The sequence below is a fragment of the Erpetoichthys calabaricus genome, chromosome 2, assembly GCF_900747795.2.
Source record: "Erpetoichthys calabaricus chromosome 2, fErpCal1.3, whole genome shotgun sequence".
NCBI classification, from domain to species: Eukaryota; Metazoa; Chordata; class Cladistia; order Polypteriformes; family Polypteridae; genus Erpetoichthys; species Erpetoichthys calabaricus.
The window spans coordinates 2,290,340-2,310,153 of record NC_041395.2 but is presented as its reverse complement, the minus strand read 5'-3'; positions in this window follow the sequence as shown (position 1 = coordinate 2,310,153).

Below are 19,814 nucleotides of genomic sequence, written 5' to 3'. Positions count from 1 at the left end.
TTTTAATTTAATCCATGGGTTGTCCGCTGTTTTTTTGTTCGTTTATTACGATTGTTATAGTTCTGTTTGTATACCACGTTGTCAGTTCAGCACTCCGGTTGTAATATGACCAAGCCGTGCAAGCACACTCTTGAGAATGCAACGTATAGTTGTACAGGAGAAAAGCAATCTTGCCTCAAATCAATGTCTACCTTTTATAGGTCTATGAACTTAATTTAAACTTTAGGTTTACACAGTGTTTTGTTTCCGACTTGCTGCATTCTACGTGCTGTTAGCTAAGACCCAGCACTTAAAAGTTTCTCAATACAGCAATTTTTAATCCGTTACAAAGTCATCCAAAGTGTCGTTTATACCTCGTGTCTTCTCATTAAACTTGTATTTTGTGAATATGGTATTGCAAACGGCAGCGGTAGCGTTTCTATAAACTTAATTTAAACTTACGTTTTACACCGTGCTTTGTTTCCGCAGTATCGAAGTGATCACTCGTGCTGCAATCAGTCAGTTTACGTGAGCCGCTCTCTTGTGCCTTCTCAATTGTGTAATGAATGTTTTCTTCAGCGCTCTTTGGGGCTCTTCCTTGTTTTCAGTTCACGTGATTACGTAGGAGGCATGATGATGTGATACACGACTCCGCCTCCTTCATTACAGTATATGGACAAATAAGAGGTTCCAGTTATGACCGTTACGCTTTGAATTTCGAAATGAAACCTGCCTAACTTTTGTAAGTAAGTTGTAAGGAATAAGCCTGCCAAATTTCAGCCTTCCACCTACACGGGAAGTTGGAGAATTAGTGATGAGTCAGTCAGTCAGTCAGTCAGTCAGTGAGGGCTTTGCCTTTTATTAGTATAGATATTAAAATGTACCAAGAAGTTATATGGGAATAATGTTTTTTTTTTTCTTTTTAACAATAATATTTTCATCTTGATTTTCATTCTACTTTTCTAGGTGTTCTAATTGTTTAATTAATCCATTATTTACTATTTAGTGGGTCTGATGCTAAAGTAGTTGCAGCCTTTCATGATTCAGTGTTGTTTGCCAGCATGTCACTCTGCTCATTTTGAATTGTCATTACTAAGATACAATGAAGGGGGAAAACTGCACAGAGAAAGGGCAAAATAGAATCTAGCAAAATTAGAAATATTTCTAAATGTCTTATAAATGTAAAAATCATGTTGCCATGAGCTCAGTGTTATCAGGTGTTGTCACTGATTAGAAATCTGCTTGGAACAAAAACCTGCAGCCACAGAGGGGCCACAGGGCCGAGGTTGAGAAACACTGCGCTACTGCAATGTAAATCTTAAGCATTACAGTAAGCCCTTGACTTGTACTCTACACCAGTAGTTTCACCCTTTTTGGCCGGTGGACCATTTTTAAAATGATCAAACCTTTTTTTTTTTACTGTGGCTAACGTTCCAGTTCCCTTTTTTTGTTTCAAGATTGTTTGATGACAATCGAAAAGCATGTGGCTCATGAAGAGCTTTACAGACCATTAACTTGGCATAGCGCACTTCTGTGGTCCGGCGACACACATTTATAGCGTTCCCTCGCTGTGGTAGGCGTCAAAGACAAGTTGAATCTGTGTCATCAACATAGACTTCATGTTTTTTATTTGATATATCGGTTATCCATTTGCCCGGTTATAATAATACTGAATAGCATTATATAATTAAAGTAACTTGATTAGAAGTCACTATAAAAATATATTTCAAGTTTTATAAACTAAATAAGCCAATTTATTTTTTCTTCTATGGGCAAACATTATTACATCACTAATATGCAATTTCTATATCAAAACTGAGATTATCACATATTTTTAACTACTGTAAGAACTTATAATTGTTCACTCTTAATAATATTAACTGAGTGGACATAAAGAGTATAATTATAGAAAAATAATCACAGCAAAAAATGAAAAATTTTAATAACATTAAAAAAACAAATTAATGACTATAGCAAAAAACAAAAATGGAAATAATGATAGAAAATATTAGGAAAAAAGAAGAAAAAATGTTTTTCCAAGCTACTATAAATTGATAACATGCAGCTACTTACCTCTGCCTATCAGCACATGCTCACTATTGTTAAATCCCACACCATTTCATAACGCCAATAACCTCTGTTTTTACCCATTATCTCTACCACCAGTCAATGCCATGCACATAATGGCTACCGCTAACACCGTCGAGTTCACTTTCATTCTGCTCTCTTTACCACCCAGTCACCCTTCACCCTAACGTTTCCCTATACACAACATTCCTGGTTTCCAGCCTGTCAATCCCATCATTATCCTTCTCAATCACCACCAACGCATCACTTTGAATTTTTGCTCTTGAGAGCACTACATATTACTATCCATGGGCAAACACTAACTCGGGTAGGTACACTCTAACTTTTACCAGACTTTTACTTTTTTTGTCTCCAAGACTTGTTTATTACCATGGCTAAAGCCAATGTACAGGGAACTGTCATCTACTTAATACAAATGGTAGATGAGGGTTGTGGGGGATCAGATCAATCTTCAGAATGAAGACATAGTATCCTTGTGTCGACCAAAGGTGATCACCTTTGCTAACACCTTTGCTAACAACACCTTTTTGTGTATCTCAGTGACTATCAACCAAGTTCTGCTGCATAACCCTGACCTAGCGTTAAGGTTTCTAAACAACATAACGATGGCCTCAGCCATAACTGATGTGAAGGTAACCCAGCAAGATCAAGAGAATGTAGGAATTCGACAGGATAATAATCCACATCTCCATCCTGCACATTATCGATTAAGCCCACACTAAAGTATTCAGTATACTCTACTTCGACAAAGAGCTAGTACCTGCTCATTCAAACAATTCACATCAGTATTTTATGGAGATGGGACTGTTCTATTCGATAAACTGGCCACATCTTCTACAGTAATATGCTCAGCAAATATATCCTGCACTAATCCCCTTGAGGACAACATAGTCTGGTATATAGCGACCCAGCTCTGCCCATCCTCCAACAAAACTGTCCCACTGTTACCCAACTGTAACAGCCACTGACAAGCAGTACCACTTTTGCTCAAAAGTGCTTAATACAGGGAAGTCTTACCCAAACCACCATGCCCATCTATGAAATGACATCATGATGTATGAGCATCATAATGCACTGCTACCATAATCTCCTCATATGCAACTCGCTGAAAAGTATTCATAGTCATAACCAATTGCTCGGTTGTGTTCATGAATCATATCAAAATAGTCTTCGGGATTTGTGTACCCCATGACAGCCAGTGTTACAGGTAGGTTGAAATCCCTGCATCGTTTTCCATGGTGCATTTGAGTGCTCTCACACAATGCACAGCCGTCTGCATGCCCTTGATACTGCCATGCAACCATCTCACACAACCATCTTCTATATTTCACAAACAATTCTTCTGAGTTAATTGGAGTAGCAAAGATACAAATGAATACAAAGAGTTTAAGCAGCTGTGGTGACATCCTAAATAGTACAGCCTCTTCCAAGGACCTGTTCCATCCCCGATCATTGTTGACCAGGCCCCTCACTCTTTCAGCCTCCATAAGTAATCTGTAGCCCACCCCTTTGATTGTTCTAAGGTCCTCAAGCCCCTATGATATGCAGTAAAAGCAGTCTTAGGCAATATTGGCATCTTTTTTATCCAACTTCTCACTGTCCATCACCACCTCGTATTGTCAAACTGGCAATGCTCAGGCAATTCTTGGTAAAAACAATCCCTCACTCCGGGTATGTCCATGTTCAGCTAAAACCCAGCTGTTAGGGTGGTATCTCTTTCCCTGCCCGCATCCAATGTGCATACTTTGTTTCCCTCTCTAAATATGATGTTATGCTCCCCATGCTAATCAATCGCTAACTGCATAGTTGTATGCAAATGACAATGGACATCAAATCAAAACACCTGCCACACTGCCTCGGGGGTGCTGATTACCAAGAGTTGACAAATGACAAATTTCATCATGTTCAGAAGTAGTACCCTCTCTAATGACAAGGTTCACACTATCGTGTCCCTTATATATGTATTTGAAGAGGTACTTCACACTCTTATCTGTGAGATACGGGTTCTATTTTACTACCCAGTCATTCGTCACTGTCCTTCCACCAATCTTAATGTTTCCACCCTGCAGCCACCGCCGATATTTTAGATATCCATCAGATATCCATCCATCCATCCATTTTCCAACCCGCTGAATCCGAACACAGGGTCACGGGGGTCTGCTGGAGCCAATCCCAGCCAACACAGGGCACAAGGCAGGAAACAATCCTGGGCAGGGTGCCAACCCACCGCAGGACACACACAAACACACCCACACACCAAGCACACACTAGGGCCAATTTAGAATTTCCAATCCACCTAATCTGCATGTCTTTGGACTGTGGGAGGAAACCGGAGCGCCCGGACAAAACCCACGCAGACACGGGGAGAACATGCAAACTCCACGCAGGGAGGACACGGGAAGCGAACCCAGGTCCCCAGATCTCCCAACTGCGAGGCAGCAGCGCTACCCACTGCGCCACCGTGCCGCCCCATCAGATATCCATCCTTATTAATATAGCACATACATGTCATATATATACATGCTATGTATTTTTGAGCAATGATCCTCTACTACATGGAGCTGACAAATTCAAATGACCACGTGGACTGAGAATCCTATTTTTAACTTTGATCTCATGGAGGTGAGGGTCTCGTGCAGGGTCTGACTGCTCCTCGCTTACCAGCCTATTGATAACATCCATATCTCAGGGCTTTTCTTTGCTACTGAGAAACAGAAAGATGTGTACCAGAGGCAGACCTCTCTTCTGACACTCAATAACGTGGACTCTTGTCACTACTACGTCTAATATGTGCTTCTGCATGATATCATTGATAAGAATCTGAAACACTCCTATAATGATGTTGAGTCTTGCCTCTGGCCTCTCATCTGGTCTTAAATATTTTGTGATGTCCTGCTACCGCAGATTAGAAATCATTGTAAGGAAAATTTAAGGTGGCTCATATTTACACACTATGGACCTCCTTGGAATGTTGAAGGAAGTATATAAACCCTCCCTGGTGCTAAAACTTGCACATGTGCAGTTGTATTTAAGGTTTAGGGTTTCTACTGCCTGAGCATTGTACGGTCATGAAAATGCTTAATAATTTGCACATCTGTATCCTCAGGCAATTCATCATCCATGGTCTGGAGCATTGCGTCTTTGTTTCTTTTTGGCCAGACTTCCTAAACTTCAGGTGTTTTGTGCTGTCTCATCATACATTTATGCACTCGATCCATTGCCATCGTGGAAGCACATTCCACTTTTGATACAGTTGCCTATTTTTGCCAATTCAATAGGACCAATTGTTCATATAGAAGTTACTCTTTGTTTGAAGTATTCTGTGTTAACATCTATTCCTGATTTTTAATTCAGGTAGTAATAAAGTGCATTGCATTTGTCGTTCCAACAGATGGTGCATCACTGAATATTTGTACTACTTTTACAAATCCCATACTAAATGTCTTTTAACAGTGTAATAAAAACCTAACAGACACACACATATACAGACACACAGACTCTTGTCCTTTTATTAAGGAGGATAAGCTGATTTCTGTCCGCCCGGCAGTTACTGTCTGTTGGATGTATTCAGTGTTAACGTTTACAGTGCAGTTTGTCAGTCCTGTTGCTATGTCTCTGTAATATGCCATTTAGTACAGGATTTGTACAAGCAGTGTTAATATTTGTTATACGTCATTTATTGGAATGACCGATGCAATGCATTTCGCCAGTAGAAATTTTATAAAGTGCCATTTGTTGGAACGACAGCGGCATAGCTACTGGATGAACAGAACACAAAGAAACATATCGTTTTATTAAGGTGAATATAATGGCCTGGCCTGCTGTTTTGTTGACAGGAAAAATTTCGTATGGACCAAAAGTTGGGAATTCTGCTCCACACATCAGGGCGCTATATAACCTAACATTCTGTTAGCCTTCTGAACTCTGTCTGGATGTTGATAGTGATGAGTCCATTATGACAACTAAATCTTCCTCATAAGCAGTACTTTCAAGTTTCAGAACTCCCATTGTGTATTCAATCCTAACAAATTTACTTCTTGTGAAAACATGCGAGTGTCTGACGACGGGAAGGTGGGCTCCTTGTACAGAGCTGTTGTCCGACCTAACGCCTGCTGACCTGCTATCCCCCAAAATGCAATGCATTATGTGGACTGATGAAATAAATGTGACCGGCGACACTACAAGGTGCTTCAATGACACAAGGAGAGATGAGGGGAGCTCACGTGAATTTGTATTAACAGACCACCTGTGTGTCACGTATGAACACTCTGAGGGGAATGACAACGACACGGCGCACAAAGACTCCTGCAAAGCCGTACGCCTGCCTTCATCGAACAGCGGCTGCTAATTGTTTAATCAAAATTGAACTTGAAAGTTGGAGATGGCGGTCCACTCATATTTTTTATTGTATGGTTCAGAGTTTCTGTAAAAAAACATTACTTTGCTGTAAAAAAGTATGGGTTTAAAATAGCTGTAATATTAATTTAGAATAGTGAATGTAAGCACTACAATATAATACACGTTTTGGAAAGATTTTCACATTATTTTTGATTTATTAAGATCTTTTTTTGCCCTCTTAGTGATAATGGCTAACAGACTAATGCAGTGTTGTACTCCTCTGTGCTTCAAAACTCTACATCAGCAGTCGTTATTTGGTTTTGTTTCTTATGAAGCTTCAAATCAGTTACACAGCAAATGTCTTCAAAATTCAGAGGATGTCTTGGCAGTGCACTCGTGGCAACCCAGATTTGACTGGCGAGACCTGTTTGGTTGCCCTTCCTACAGTGGTCTCAATTTCCACATACCATGGACGAAAGCAGACCATACTTCTTAACAAGTTATTATGACATCTTTTATACATTTCTATTTCTGCTACAGTACTAGGGTGTTGTACCGTGTTAGCCATTATGATGTAATCATTACATCTTGCCTGAAGAAGGGGCCTGAGTTGCCTCGAAAGCTTGAATATTGTAATCTTTTTAGTTAGCCAATAAAAGGTGTCATTTTGCTTGGCTTTTCTCTATTTCTGCTACAAAGAATCTGAACTGCATGGTGAAAAAAACGATGGGAGAACCACTATGTTCTTTGTGCATCTGCAATCCGGAGCCTGAAGAGACTGGCGAGGGACAGGCTCTGTGTCTATGCTATGGCCTTTGTAAGGCATTTTTCATTTTTCAATCCCCACCCCAGCACAGGACCGGCAAAGGGGGGATTTGTCTCCCCTCAGTATATGGCAAGTGTTATGATTAGGAGAAGGGAACAGTTAACCTCCAGGTGAGTGATGGGTTGGGTTAACAATCAGGGTTCAAGTGTCAGTTTGAATTCAGCTGCAGTACAGGGAAACAGTGCAGGCTAGTGTCCCAGTGAGGGGTCTGATAGAGGGGACTGAGCCGCCTTACACCATGGCCTCTGGCTCAAAACCCCCCCTTGAAGGGTCAAACTAGGGTTAGGGAAACCATAAGGGTTAATTCCCATTTCAAAGGGTGGATTGCACTCCATACTTGTGCCACCCCACCCTGACAACAGGAGCAAAAATGGCTCCAAATACTTGAAAGGCGCTAGGGTTAGGAAGTTAGCTGAATGGTGGGTAACTTAGGGGGTGAAGCCTAGTACTCCCTCCCCACCCTGCCTTTGGAGGAAAAAATGCCTTAAACTTTTTAGGGGGTTAAAGTTAGGAAAACAATGGGACTATAAATATAATGAAGGGTGGGTTGAAGGGAAGATGCCCTGATCTTTCACCCCTCATTTGCATGCTGATTTGGGAAAGTCCCTCCAAAGGATTACGCTGGTGTTTCATGCACTTCAACATTTTGATGCTCTCCAGTCTTTATGACCTTCTGCTCCAGGGGGGACTCAGACATTTTTGAGCCTATTGCTCTATGCCCTTATGGTCTTGGGGCAGTTATGAAAAAAATTATATTTTGGCACCCTTTGAAGCTTACAGAGAAAATGGCAATCTGGTGCCTGACTGGGACATGCGTGGCAACTCCAGGGCTGGACATGTATGTTAAAATGATGTGGCACCTCTCCTTTACACAAAAGTATTTCAACATATTTAAATAAGTTTAAAGTAAGAAAACCATTTAGAAAATTAGAATCTACAAATTCCAAAAACCAGTGGAGGAAAGCAGAATAAAAATGACATTCTGATCATATCATAACACACAGACATCCTTCATTTCCTGAAAATCTGAGCTTTGAAAGAAGAATAGTGCAGGTGAGCCATGGCTGTGGATGGAGGGTCTGCAGTTTAGACTACGGGCTGGGAAGGTAAATATTAGAGAGGACATTTCAAATAAACTTGAATTTGAGTGTGACACAGTGACATATAAAGGATGAGTACAGCTGAGTCTGGGTGGGCAGTGATGTTGGGGTCAAATTAGTAGGTGTAGCAAAATGCAAAGGAATGGAGAAGCAACGACATGTTGCGTGCCCACTTGATCTTTAGTAACACTGGCAGAGGTCTCATTAGTGACCAACTGTCACAATAGGATCTGAAAGTCACCAGCATGTGGACACCATAGCAGTGCTGCATGATGGGGTTTACTGTGAACTCCACCAGCACGGAGGTCTCTGAGGTTTGGTGCACTTTCTCCATGTGGAGTGACACTGTTGAAGACCCCTTTATTGCTCATTTCAGTTCATAGCAGAGACAAGAATGACAACATTGTTTTTGAAATTGACAACATTCTTTATTTTAAATGGCAACCTTCAATAAGTGAAGACAATTGAGTGACTTCAGTAATATTTGAATAAACACAATGGCTTACATTCACAGCATTACACACACAGCATATTTGACAAATGTCAGTGAGCTCGGAGTGACGTTAAGAGACAACCTGCCTCCTGTGCACGAGGGGTTAGCCAGTCTGCTGGATTTTCATATTTAAATATGTTTTACATAAATTGTCATTTCATACAAAAACAAATTTCATATATTTGCCATGTGTATGTGTGGACCTGACAAAGCAAATACAAAGAAGAAGGCACTGATGATGGCAGGTGGAATTCACGTTTAGTGATATCTTCATCTTAAAATGCAGGTCACCTTTTCAGGTATCTGAAACTCATTTCAAGATGCCTCACAAGAATTTCTGTTGCATGTTAAGATGTCTGCACTACATTGTGAGACGCCTCAACAGGACCTCGAGGGTATCTGCAGTACATCTCAGGGCTTCTCAAAGCCACTTCCTGTAAAATGTCCTTTTCTTTCAATGAGAATTCACAACTATTTTAAAACTTCATTTGAGGAACCTCAAAATCCATCCATCCATTATCCAACCCGCTATATATTAACTACAGGGTCACAGGGGTCTGCTGGAGCCAACACAGGGCGCCAGGCAGGAAACAAACCCCGGGCAGGGCGCCAGCCCACTGCAGGGAACCTCAAAATGCACAACATATATCAAGATGTGTCTTAAAATACATTTACGATAATTGAAAATCTCTAACATGTCATTTGAAGAGACCCTGAAATTCATTTGAGATATTTGAAAACACATTTAAGACACCTTGAAGCAGAAGTGTTTTCAGTTCCTTGTAATTCTTAGTAAGATATCTGGACGCGCATTTGCAGAGATCTCTGAGGGTCCATCTGGCCAGCCGTGGTGTGCTCACCGCTCATTCAGTGCCATTTCTCTTTACACCTCACATTTTACTCTTACTGTTATTCATCTATGAATTGTCTGTGACTTAAAATTAAAAGCAAAACAACGACAAGCAAATTTAAAAAATGAAAAGTGTAGCCTTTGAGAAGTGTTTTTGGTAATGTGACCTTCACATTTTTAAACAAACAAAAGTAATGTATAATGGACATCTTTAGGTTTCATGCCACACGTCAATTATATGAAAGTCACTTTAGTGAACAGTGTGAGTGTTTCTCAGACTGGCCTACGGTGACATCCCATCTCGGACAACTTCCTGCCTGATTCTGATGCCACAACGACTAGCAAAGTTAAATTGTCTTACTAAGGATAACTGAACACTTTCTGTGTATTAAATAGCAAGAGCCATTGTGCTCTACAACAGCACTACAGCCATCTGAAAAATGAAAGATAAAGAAAACTGTGATGTGTCTATCAAAAGCAATATTTATGGGAGCATAAATAACAAGAATAAAAGGCAGAGAGAAACAGCAGGGCTGAAAAGTAAAGAAGATCACAAAGCCGAGAGGAGAAATCAGTGAGTTTAACCTCAAAGTTATGTCAGCATAAAGATGATAGCAGCCAAATAAAATAAATATCATGAAATAAAGTTAACGAGATGCTTCATCATTTCATCGATTTTCATCGATGTTTGTCTTTTTCTTCTATCTCTTGTCTAACCCCATGTTTCAAAAAAACAGTCGTGTCAAGTCCTGGCAGCACCGGGCATTAACGGCTTGTGCCAGGAGCACATTGGCTGGGATTTCAACATCAATTATAACAAAATCAACTCAGCAACATGTCGAACGTTTAACAGACACAATCTGACAGAGCAGAGCCAACGTCACAGCAGGGCTTAGCAGTCCTGTTTGTTAAGAATGAAACTCAAATCATGTAAAGTGCATTGATGTGGAGTAAGAAACACTAGCAGAATACACCGATAACAATATGAATAACAAAAGGAGACATTACTAGTATTTGAAAAACTTGCTCAGTACTGATTATTAATATACAGAAGGCATAATATACAAAACCAATAAATACAAATTGTCAGCACTGAACATTACTGTGCACTGTCGTCAAGTTTTAACACTTACAGTAAGTTAATCACTGAAGAAGCAGGGCTAAATATTTTAAAACTCAAGATTATTTTAAGTGCTTTTCTGAACCAGGGATAAAAAAAAGCATAAATGATTGGATTTACTCCAAAGCTCACTTCACTTACCCATATTAAGAAGTTCCTTATATTATTCAAGGTACGCGTAGTAAATGCAACACACAAATCAAACAAAGTAAAAGGTAACCAGCAGATCATGAAGACGGCCAGCACCAGTCCGATGGTCTTTGCCGCTTTTGTTTCAGATGATTTAGGTACGTTTAAATTGCTGCTTTCCACTGACTGCGTCTTTTCAATCAAACCCTGAATGGCTTTAGAATGCCTTTTGGCAACTATGAATATTGCTGTATATGAACATATCATTACTAAATATGGCAGAATAAAAGTAAATATTAAAACAACAACATCTGAAAATGCGTATCCATATAGTGTACAGCTTTGTTCACATATCTCTGTATAAAATTCACTAAAATATACAAACAAGAATGTAAATACCAGTGAATACAACCATATTACTACAATGCTGATCTTTGTGACATTCATAGTTATTTTTGAGCTGTAAAAGAATGGATTGCAAACAGCGATGTAGCGATCAATTGAGATAAATACTAAATGAGTAACAACAGCTATACCGATCAAGTTAGCAAGCACCTGATAGACATAACAGTAAATGACCCCAAAATACCAGCAGGATTCTATTTGTCCAATCAAAGAAACAGGCATCACAAACAAACCATCCAAGAAATCAGTGGCTGCAAGTGAAAGGATCAGAAAATTAGTCGGCGTGTGGAGCTGCAAGAAATGAGAGATAGAAATGATAACAAAAAGATTTCCACAGATAGTGACTGAAACCAAAAGAACAGAAAACATATAAAAAAATACATAGACTTCTGTGTCATAAATTAATTTATGGCAAGATGCATTACTCCTAGGAAAGCAGTAACCAATCTCTGGCTTCTTAAATTCCATTTTATTTCGCTCTGCAATTCAGTGGTTACCCACAGACATGCTAAACTCCTCTGCGCCTCTCTTCAGGTGTCTGAGCTGATACTTATACAGTCTGCACAAGGGATTACAGCAGCCTCTCTGCCATCTCATTATCCTCACACAACTGCGCTGATGAACTCCAGGGGCTCGTTAATCTTCATTTTGCATTTTTAAACAAACAAACAGACAGTCCGCAGTGCGGCCCAAGCTGCTGCTACTTGTGATCTTCATCATGGCTCTTAGTGTTTACAGTCTGACCTGTCATGCTCCGTGAAAGGCCTGCTGTCATTTTTATATTCAGTTTATATTCAGTACATATTGACATCAGCAGCATTTCTTCTGTATGGCCAACACTTTGCATTTAATAAAACAGACGGGACGCAGCAGGCGTGAGGATGAGTGTGCACTGCGTGTCTGTGCCCAGCCAAATTCAAACATGGGGCAGCGTTTCAAGGCCAACACTCAGCCAGCTCTCTTAAACTGAATGCATTCCTGCGTGCGTCCCTCTGTGAACTGACAGCAGCCATTGAACATTGGCAGCTCCTGTGGATGTGCTCAGACACACACCATTTTCAAAGGCCATCACCATCAAGTTAAAGACTAATAGGCGTCTCCATGAAGGAACATTTAGGACTTGCTGCACACAACACCTGGTTGTGTCAGGCACTTAAGAGAAAATAAACTCAAATCATTAAAGAAATCTCGAAATCACTTGAAGGTGTCCTTGAAGCATTTTAAGGAGTCACTAATTGTTTTGAGGTTTCTTTAAACAATTTAGAGATATCTTGAATTAAATCACAAACAGCTATTTATGAATTATGGACATATTTCAACCACTTCTCCTTTATTGAATCATATCTTTAAGGGACTAATAGATATGTTTAAATAAATCACAAATATCTTTTTACTGTTTCATCCATCCATTTTCCAACCTGCTGAATCCGAACACAGGGTCACGAGGGTCTGCTGGAGCCAATCCCAGCCAACACAGGGCACAAGGCAGGAACCAATCCCGGGCAGGGTGCCAACCCACCGCAGGACACACACAAACACACACCAAGCACACGCTAGGGCCAATTTAGAATCGCCAATCCACCTAACCTGCATGTCTTTGGACTCTGGGAGGAAACCCACGCAGACACGGGGAGAACATGCATACTCCACACAGGGAGGACCCAGGAAGTGAACCCGGGTCTCCTAACTGTGAGGCAGCAGCACTGCCACTGTGCCACCATGCCGCCCTTTACTGTTTCACCTTTATTTAAATAAAGATAAAGGAAGGATCTACTCCATAGCTAAAATGATGCTATTAAGAAATAAAAATCAGATTTGGATAACCAATATACTGTTTAGTTGTTCATTTGATAAGTAGCAGGAGTTTTCATCCACAAGTCAGTATGTTACCCTTCAGCCTCTTATGTTGACAACTGAATGCCGTCTGCTTCTACAGCACAGTGATGGAGAGAAGACACTCGGCATTTCCTGGAATAAGAATGTATATCCGGTGTACTTCACATCGATTCACACAGCGCACTGCTGGAGCAGATCACCTTTACAAAGGTCTGAATTCAAAGCTTAGGTCACAGCAAGACAAAGGCCTCGCTTAGTCACTTTGACGTAACGCCTCAAATGTAACCAGACGAAGCCAGAGAGAGGGCCATTGGAGAGCAGCAGGAACAACACTATGGATTCAGTTGACACACTGTGTCCTGAGAGCAGGGAAGGTTTAAGCAGACTACCAAGGCAGACGACCATCCAAGCACTGGTTCTCCTTGAATGACCACTGCTAGAGCAGCACTGACACTTTGGGCAGGTCCATCTAAGAGACTTTTTCAGATCTGCCACCCATACTGCTGCTGAAACTGGCAGCACACACAACAGCCTTATGCATAACATGCTACTGTGCTTTGAGCAAAACAACATTTCACAGAGGCTCCACTCACACCTCCATGACATCTGACTCTACAGCAGGAGAATGCCAGGCTACACACAGCTGCTGTGTTCACAGCTGTCCTGGGGGATTCTAGTGCGCGGGTGCCGTAGACCTCAAAATACAGAGACTCCAGCCTTTGCCTTCTAATGGCCTTTGCTTGGGACCCGTGTGCAGAAAGGAGAAAACATCCCAGAATGTCATATTCTGGGGCTCATTGGCTCTGTAAACCAGGCCTGCAAAGCAGTAGTTGAGTGAAGGAGGTGGTCACACAAAATGCTGGGAGACTTTAACACTACTTTTCTCATAGGTGCATTGGTTCAATTGTCCCCATCATAAAGTTGGGGGGGACCAGTGTCCCCCAATCAAGGTTATACGCTAGAGAGAAGGCACACTGGTAAAACGGAGTCATATTGTAGGTCCATATCTCATGTGCGTGAGGCTGTGCATTGCTATAGGCTACTTATTAAAGAAGTTTTGAACTTGTCCTCTCAGCCTAACTGTTAGCCTTTGGTGACAGTGACAGTAACTCCATAATCTTACTATATCAGCTCCATAAATTTCAGTCCCTCAAGTAAACCGACCAGGCTAACATAATCACAAAAATCAATGCAATCGAAACAACAATCACCTGTAAACATGGACTGTGATTCCTGATTCCTGTGTCCACAGCAGCTGATGCTGAGACTGCAATATCACCGTCCAGTAAACGTGTGGAATCTGAGAGTCTTTAAACAAGAAATCAAAGATAGGGAAGTCAGGAGCGAACATGACTTGTGTCATCAGTCAATTTATAGATGTAGTGAAGCATTGAGGATTATAATTACCAAGTTTTAAAGAAAGTTTCAAAGACTTTAATATTTAGAATTTAAATAAGATTAGTATAGATGAGGGGGCCACAGGTATACACCTTGCTAAAGTAAAGCAAGTAAAAGAGAGACTCTACATAAAAACAACACATTTATCTAAGGACGAGAGGTAACTGACCACCAGCTGCCCAGCAGATGTGAAACTTTTATGCTAGCAGACGAGGACACGGTGCGTGTAAAACCTCGAAGACAAACCTCTCACAACCAGAAGGTGCAACCAAGGTGACGAAGGAGAAAAGTCTCTGAACCAAAAAAAAAGTCAGCTGAACTTAACTTTTGTTACATGTGCCCAAGAAATCCAACTCATGAGGAAGAAAGCATCACCTACGCTAAACCATAAGTACACTTACTTTGATTTCGAGAACTGTTCATTGTAAGTTAGTAGGATAAAGCCGGCTAATGTATTATGGTATTGGTATCACTGTAACTGAAAAGTAATAACTTTTGTGAAGGATACGTTTTCAGCTGTTTTATGGCTGTCTTCCTAAATCCAGCAGAAAGTTCAGAGCAGTATTTCACACACACACAGACACCATACAGCAAGCTGTCAGTGTGGTGATGAACCAGTGCAGACAATTCTCAGCAAACCAACATCACTGCCAAAGGTGTAGAAACTTAATAACTAGCTAAAGGACATATCCATCTTGATTGCATAAACTGAAAGATCAAATTTTATAAGTTATATGTTGTTTTCTATAGGAGAGAAAAGGTTCAAGCAACACATCATAAATGTATGCTTTGTGTTGTCTGTTATTGGCCTTCATTTACAGTATATATCTATATACATTTTCAAGCTTGGGTCACAGAGTTGCACAACAGACAGACAGGCTGAAGCAGTCTGAAGGCTTTATTCACAATATGAGTTTTCCTTCAGCACAAGAATTGTTGCAGCAATCATCCTGCTTTAGTTCACTTCTTCACATTAAAAGATCACAAAGCCTTCCTCATCAAGCAGGGTCAGTGGCTGCGTAGAATTAGCTGGGCCAGATATAGTCTGAAGAAGAGAGGACAGGAGAGACAGCAAAAGCATAAGTGAAGGCTAAGCTTTAAATGTTCTAAACATCGTGTGACAAGCATATTATTTGTTAAGGGAGCAGCTGGTCCTGCACAGGGCATTAGAAGAACAGAGAAAGTTATTTAACATAGACTTTCACTGATTAATGAACTCAGTTCATCAGTTGTACAGATTTTGGGTGTGTTTCCCAAAAATGATCCATTTTATTGAAAAATGACTGCAACTACGAATAACACAGATAAAGAATAAGTTAGTTTTTGCGAGTATTTTCCAACATTTATCACATAAGTTTAAAGTACTTGTTTCTTGTGCCTCCTCTCCCCCAGCATCCATGTCACAAAAGCAGACAATAACTAGAACATCAATCACACAAGTTTTAATTGTCAAATAAATATTGTATTTTTGCACCACATATGTGCACATTTAAAAAAAAGTAAAAGGGAAAAAAGTAATATGTAAAAAGTACAAAATAAAGAAGTAAAAATTCAACTAATATGTAAATTTAATTTAACCTGTTAGTTGAAAACCTATAAAAGGACTCAAAAGGTTTCCTTTCAAAAAACAATAATGGTAAACAGTGATAGAAAAAAAAGCAACAGTTCACAACAGTGAAGTTAAAACAACTTCTGTAACAAGGGGCAAAAAATTAGGCAATGTTGTTTACCAAGGCTTGTGGAGGCACCAGAATCGCATCTTCCACATTCCCAGAGAGCACGCTGCAACCGTGCGTGTGTTTTGGTGTGTGGTGTTGTGCCTCCCCTCAGCCACTGTTTGGCGATTCAACACTGTAGTTTGCAGGAACTTGTGAAGAGGATACCATCTGTCTATCAGTAACCAGCCACCACTAAATACACCATCCCTTGCCATCTGACACACAAAGTTGGACCTGATATAATCATCATGTGTACTCTTAGGTCACTTCTTCACAAGGTTTGTCATTGACAGTCACTTGCAAGTCACCTGGGGCCTCATGTATAATGCCATGCATAGAATTCACACTAAAACATGGCGTATGGACAAAAGTTGAAATGTGTGTATGCACAAAAAAATTCAAATGCCAATGGTAAAAGACAATGGCAAATGCACAGGGAAAAAAGAAGAATTTGTTGGCTTAAGCATAGTTGATCGAGTGACATAGAACAGTGCCCGAAATAAAAAAAAAGGTCAGATATCAAAATCGCCATGAAAAGGAGAGTCTTAGCCCACTGTCTGAGTGTCATATGAAGCTTATTAGGGTATACAGAAAAGACAAAAAATAGGGACACAGTTGGAAATAGATTTCGAAATGTTAATTTTAATCTCAATATTTCCACTTTAATCACATAGTTTATTTTGTCATTAAAGTAGAACATCATAAACTTCATCTTAAAATCATTTAATTTACTAATTTCTCAAATCCCATTGTAACTAATGTAGCATGTTAAATGCTTCTAATGTGTTCTTCTATGTACTCTATGTATGTGAATCACTATGCGCTTCTTAAATGGGCTTTCTCTCACTCCAACAGGACACAGAATACATTGCATTCATGATATTACAGCTCTCTGGTCAATTTAAAAACTAAGATGTATACTTGACATCATTTTCATGATGAAATGAACTAAAACATTTATTAAAAATTGGGACACAGTGGAGCAGTGACAGTGACGAGCTGGCGTTCCTGCTTCCTGCAAGATACTTGCTGAGCCATGCGCGACTCTCAATGAAATAACTTATTACAGAAGTACTGTCTCTCTCAAAGGTACTAACTCCTAATTCCTGTCCTTTGTTTTCTTTCTCCACGTAACCAATTGCCATACAATCAGCTCTGTAATAGACGTTAAGCCATCTGTAAGCTTAGAACACTGATTCTTCAAAACTTTTAAGGAACATTGAAATATCTTCGTAGTACATGTTTAATTATTCCATCCACCTTTCCATCCAGGATTGTGCCAGTCCCAACAAGCATACAGCACGAGGCAGGAAAAATCTCTGAACGGCATGCCAGCTCATCGCTACCATTGAGCCACAGCGCCCTCACATGTTTAATTATTAACAATATTTAAATTAACATTATTTAAATGAAGTTAAAAATAAATCTGTATAATATACATACTTTACTGCATTTCATTTTAATAATAATATCAACAGCTCAAAGAAGATAGTGCTTGGAAATCTAAATCGACTTTAAAGCCAGTCATCATCATCTGTAAATATGCACTGTCTTCTATTGAATTGAATTCATTGAATTGAACTCCTTTATTGTTATTGTATGGTACAATAAGACTCAATATGCAAAATGTTCATAAACTTATTTTCCTATAAAATGATTAAATAATAGTAATAATAATAATAATAATAAAACAATAAAAAACAATGAAACATATACAATATGAAAGCATAAGTACAATATACAGTACATGTACATATGGTGCAAATGGTTCATAAAGTGGCTCAGGTTGTGTAATATTATAACTGTATCGCAAGTTTACAGTGAGGTGATTGTACTTATAAGTAGAAACAGTTCTACAAGGAGCACTTGATGGACTGATTGAGTGCGTTTGTAGCTCTTGGCATGAAACTGTTTCTGATGTGCAAAGTCCCTAAAGGAAAGGCTCCGAAACATTTGTTGTACTGTATGGAAGAGGTGAGAAGTTCAAATAGACTGTGTGCATGGCTGAGGCAGATTGTGCTAGATGCTGTATCCCAAGAATCCTCTTTCCAATCAACTGCTGTACAGCTGTGATTCCACACTCAGATATAGTGGGATAAATACCCTGAGTGGTGCACTGAGAGTAACAACGCTAAAACAGCTATGGTATTTGGAATAACTTGGCCATTCCATGGACCATTATATTGTTATAGATAGATAGATAGATAGATAGATAGATAGATAGATAGATAGATAGATAGATAGATAGATAGATAGATAGATAGATAGATAGATAGATAGGACATTTAATGCTGAGAAACCTTTTCAATGGGTATGGATGGGATTTAAAACCAGAATCCCTGAAGTCTATGAAAAAAGTAATAATCCACCTTAAATTCCTTCACACTTCCTTATCAGCGTCTTTTGTTTTGCAGATTTGTCAATCAGCACAAGCAGCCTGCTATCTTATCCCCCACTGATGCAGCTGAAGTTTTCTTAGCTCAAGTCTCTTTATCAGGCTGTAAATAATATATTGAGGGTAAATAATATATTATTATTTGGAATACATACATTTCATGTGTGTTCCATGTCCACAGCAATCTGTGTAAATGTAGGATAACAGGAAATACGAGGCAAGAAATGCTGAACACATTCCTAAAACAAACTTTTTCCATGTTACAGCAATAATGACGTAAAGTGTATAATGTGTGAAGACTTTAGTCCAAATATCAAATAGACACGTGTCCTTTTATTCAAGAGTATAACAAAAAAAAAATCATTCAATCTACATGTTGCTGTCAATGAGTTACAAAACAAACTCAAATGTCAATCAACAGAAAGTCGATATGTCTACTAGGATGGTGCAGAGGTAAGAACTGACTTATAACCAAAAGGTTATGGGTTCAAGTTTGGGCGCTCTGCGTTTTGAGTAGTGAGCTGCTATTATTATTACTATAATATAATAAAAACATACATTTGATCTGAGTCTGTAATACCCAGTGTAAATTTTGGCTACTTGTAAAGGTTAGCGCTTGTTTTTTTATTATGCAGTTTTATTCTCTCAGTGACGTTCACATGGTACAACAAACTCGCCTCTCCCTCACTGTGTTGATGCCGTTTATCTCCATTCTTTTCACAAGAGCAGCAATGTGATTATTTGTTGTGCCAGTAATCAAAGATACAATGTCCCATGACCACTATCAGACTGGACAAAGGCAGGACAATAACAACAGACAGCTTCTTCACAGCGCTTTTGCTGGCTAATAGAATGCTGCACCGTAACCCAACTCTGCTTGACACCATAAAGTAAAATGGGATGGGAACTTTCACCTACAGCTCGAGTCTCTTCAGTACGCATGCAATTCGCTACACTAGTGTTTAGATCCGGCAGTTCAATGTTTGCCTCGTCTGATTTTACTAATTAAAAATTAAACATTTTTTAATTTTACAGTCATATGAAAAGGTTTGGGAACCCCTCTCAGCCTGCATAATAATTGACTCTCCTTTCAACAAAAAAGATAACAGTGGTCTGTCTTTCATTTCCTAGGAACATCT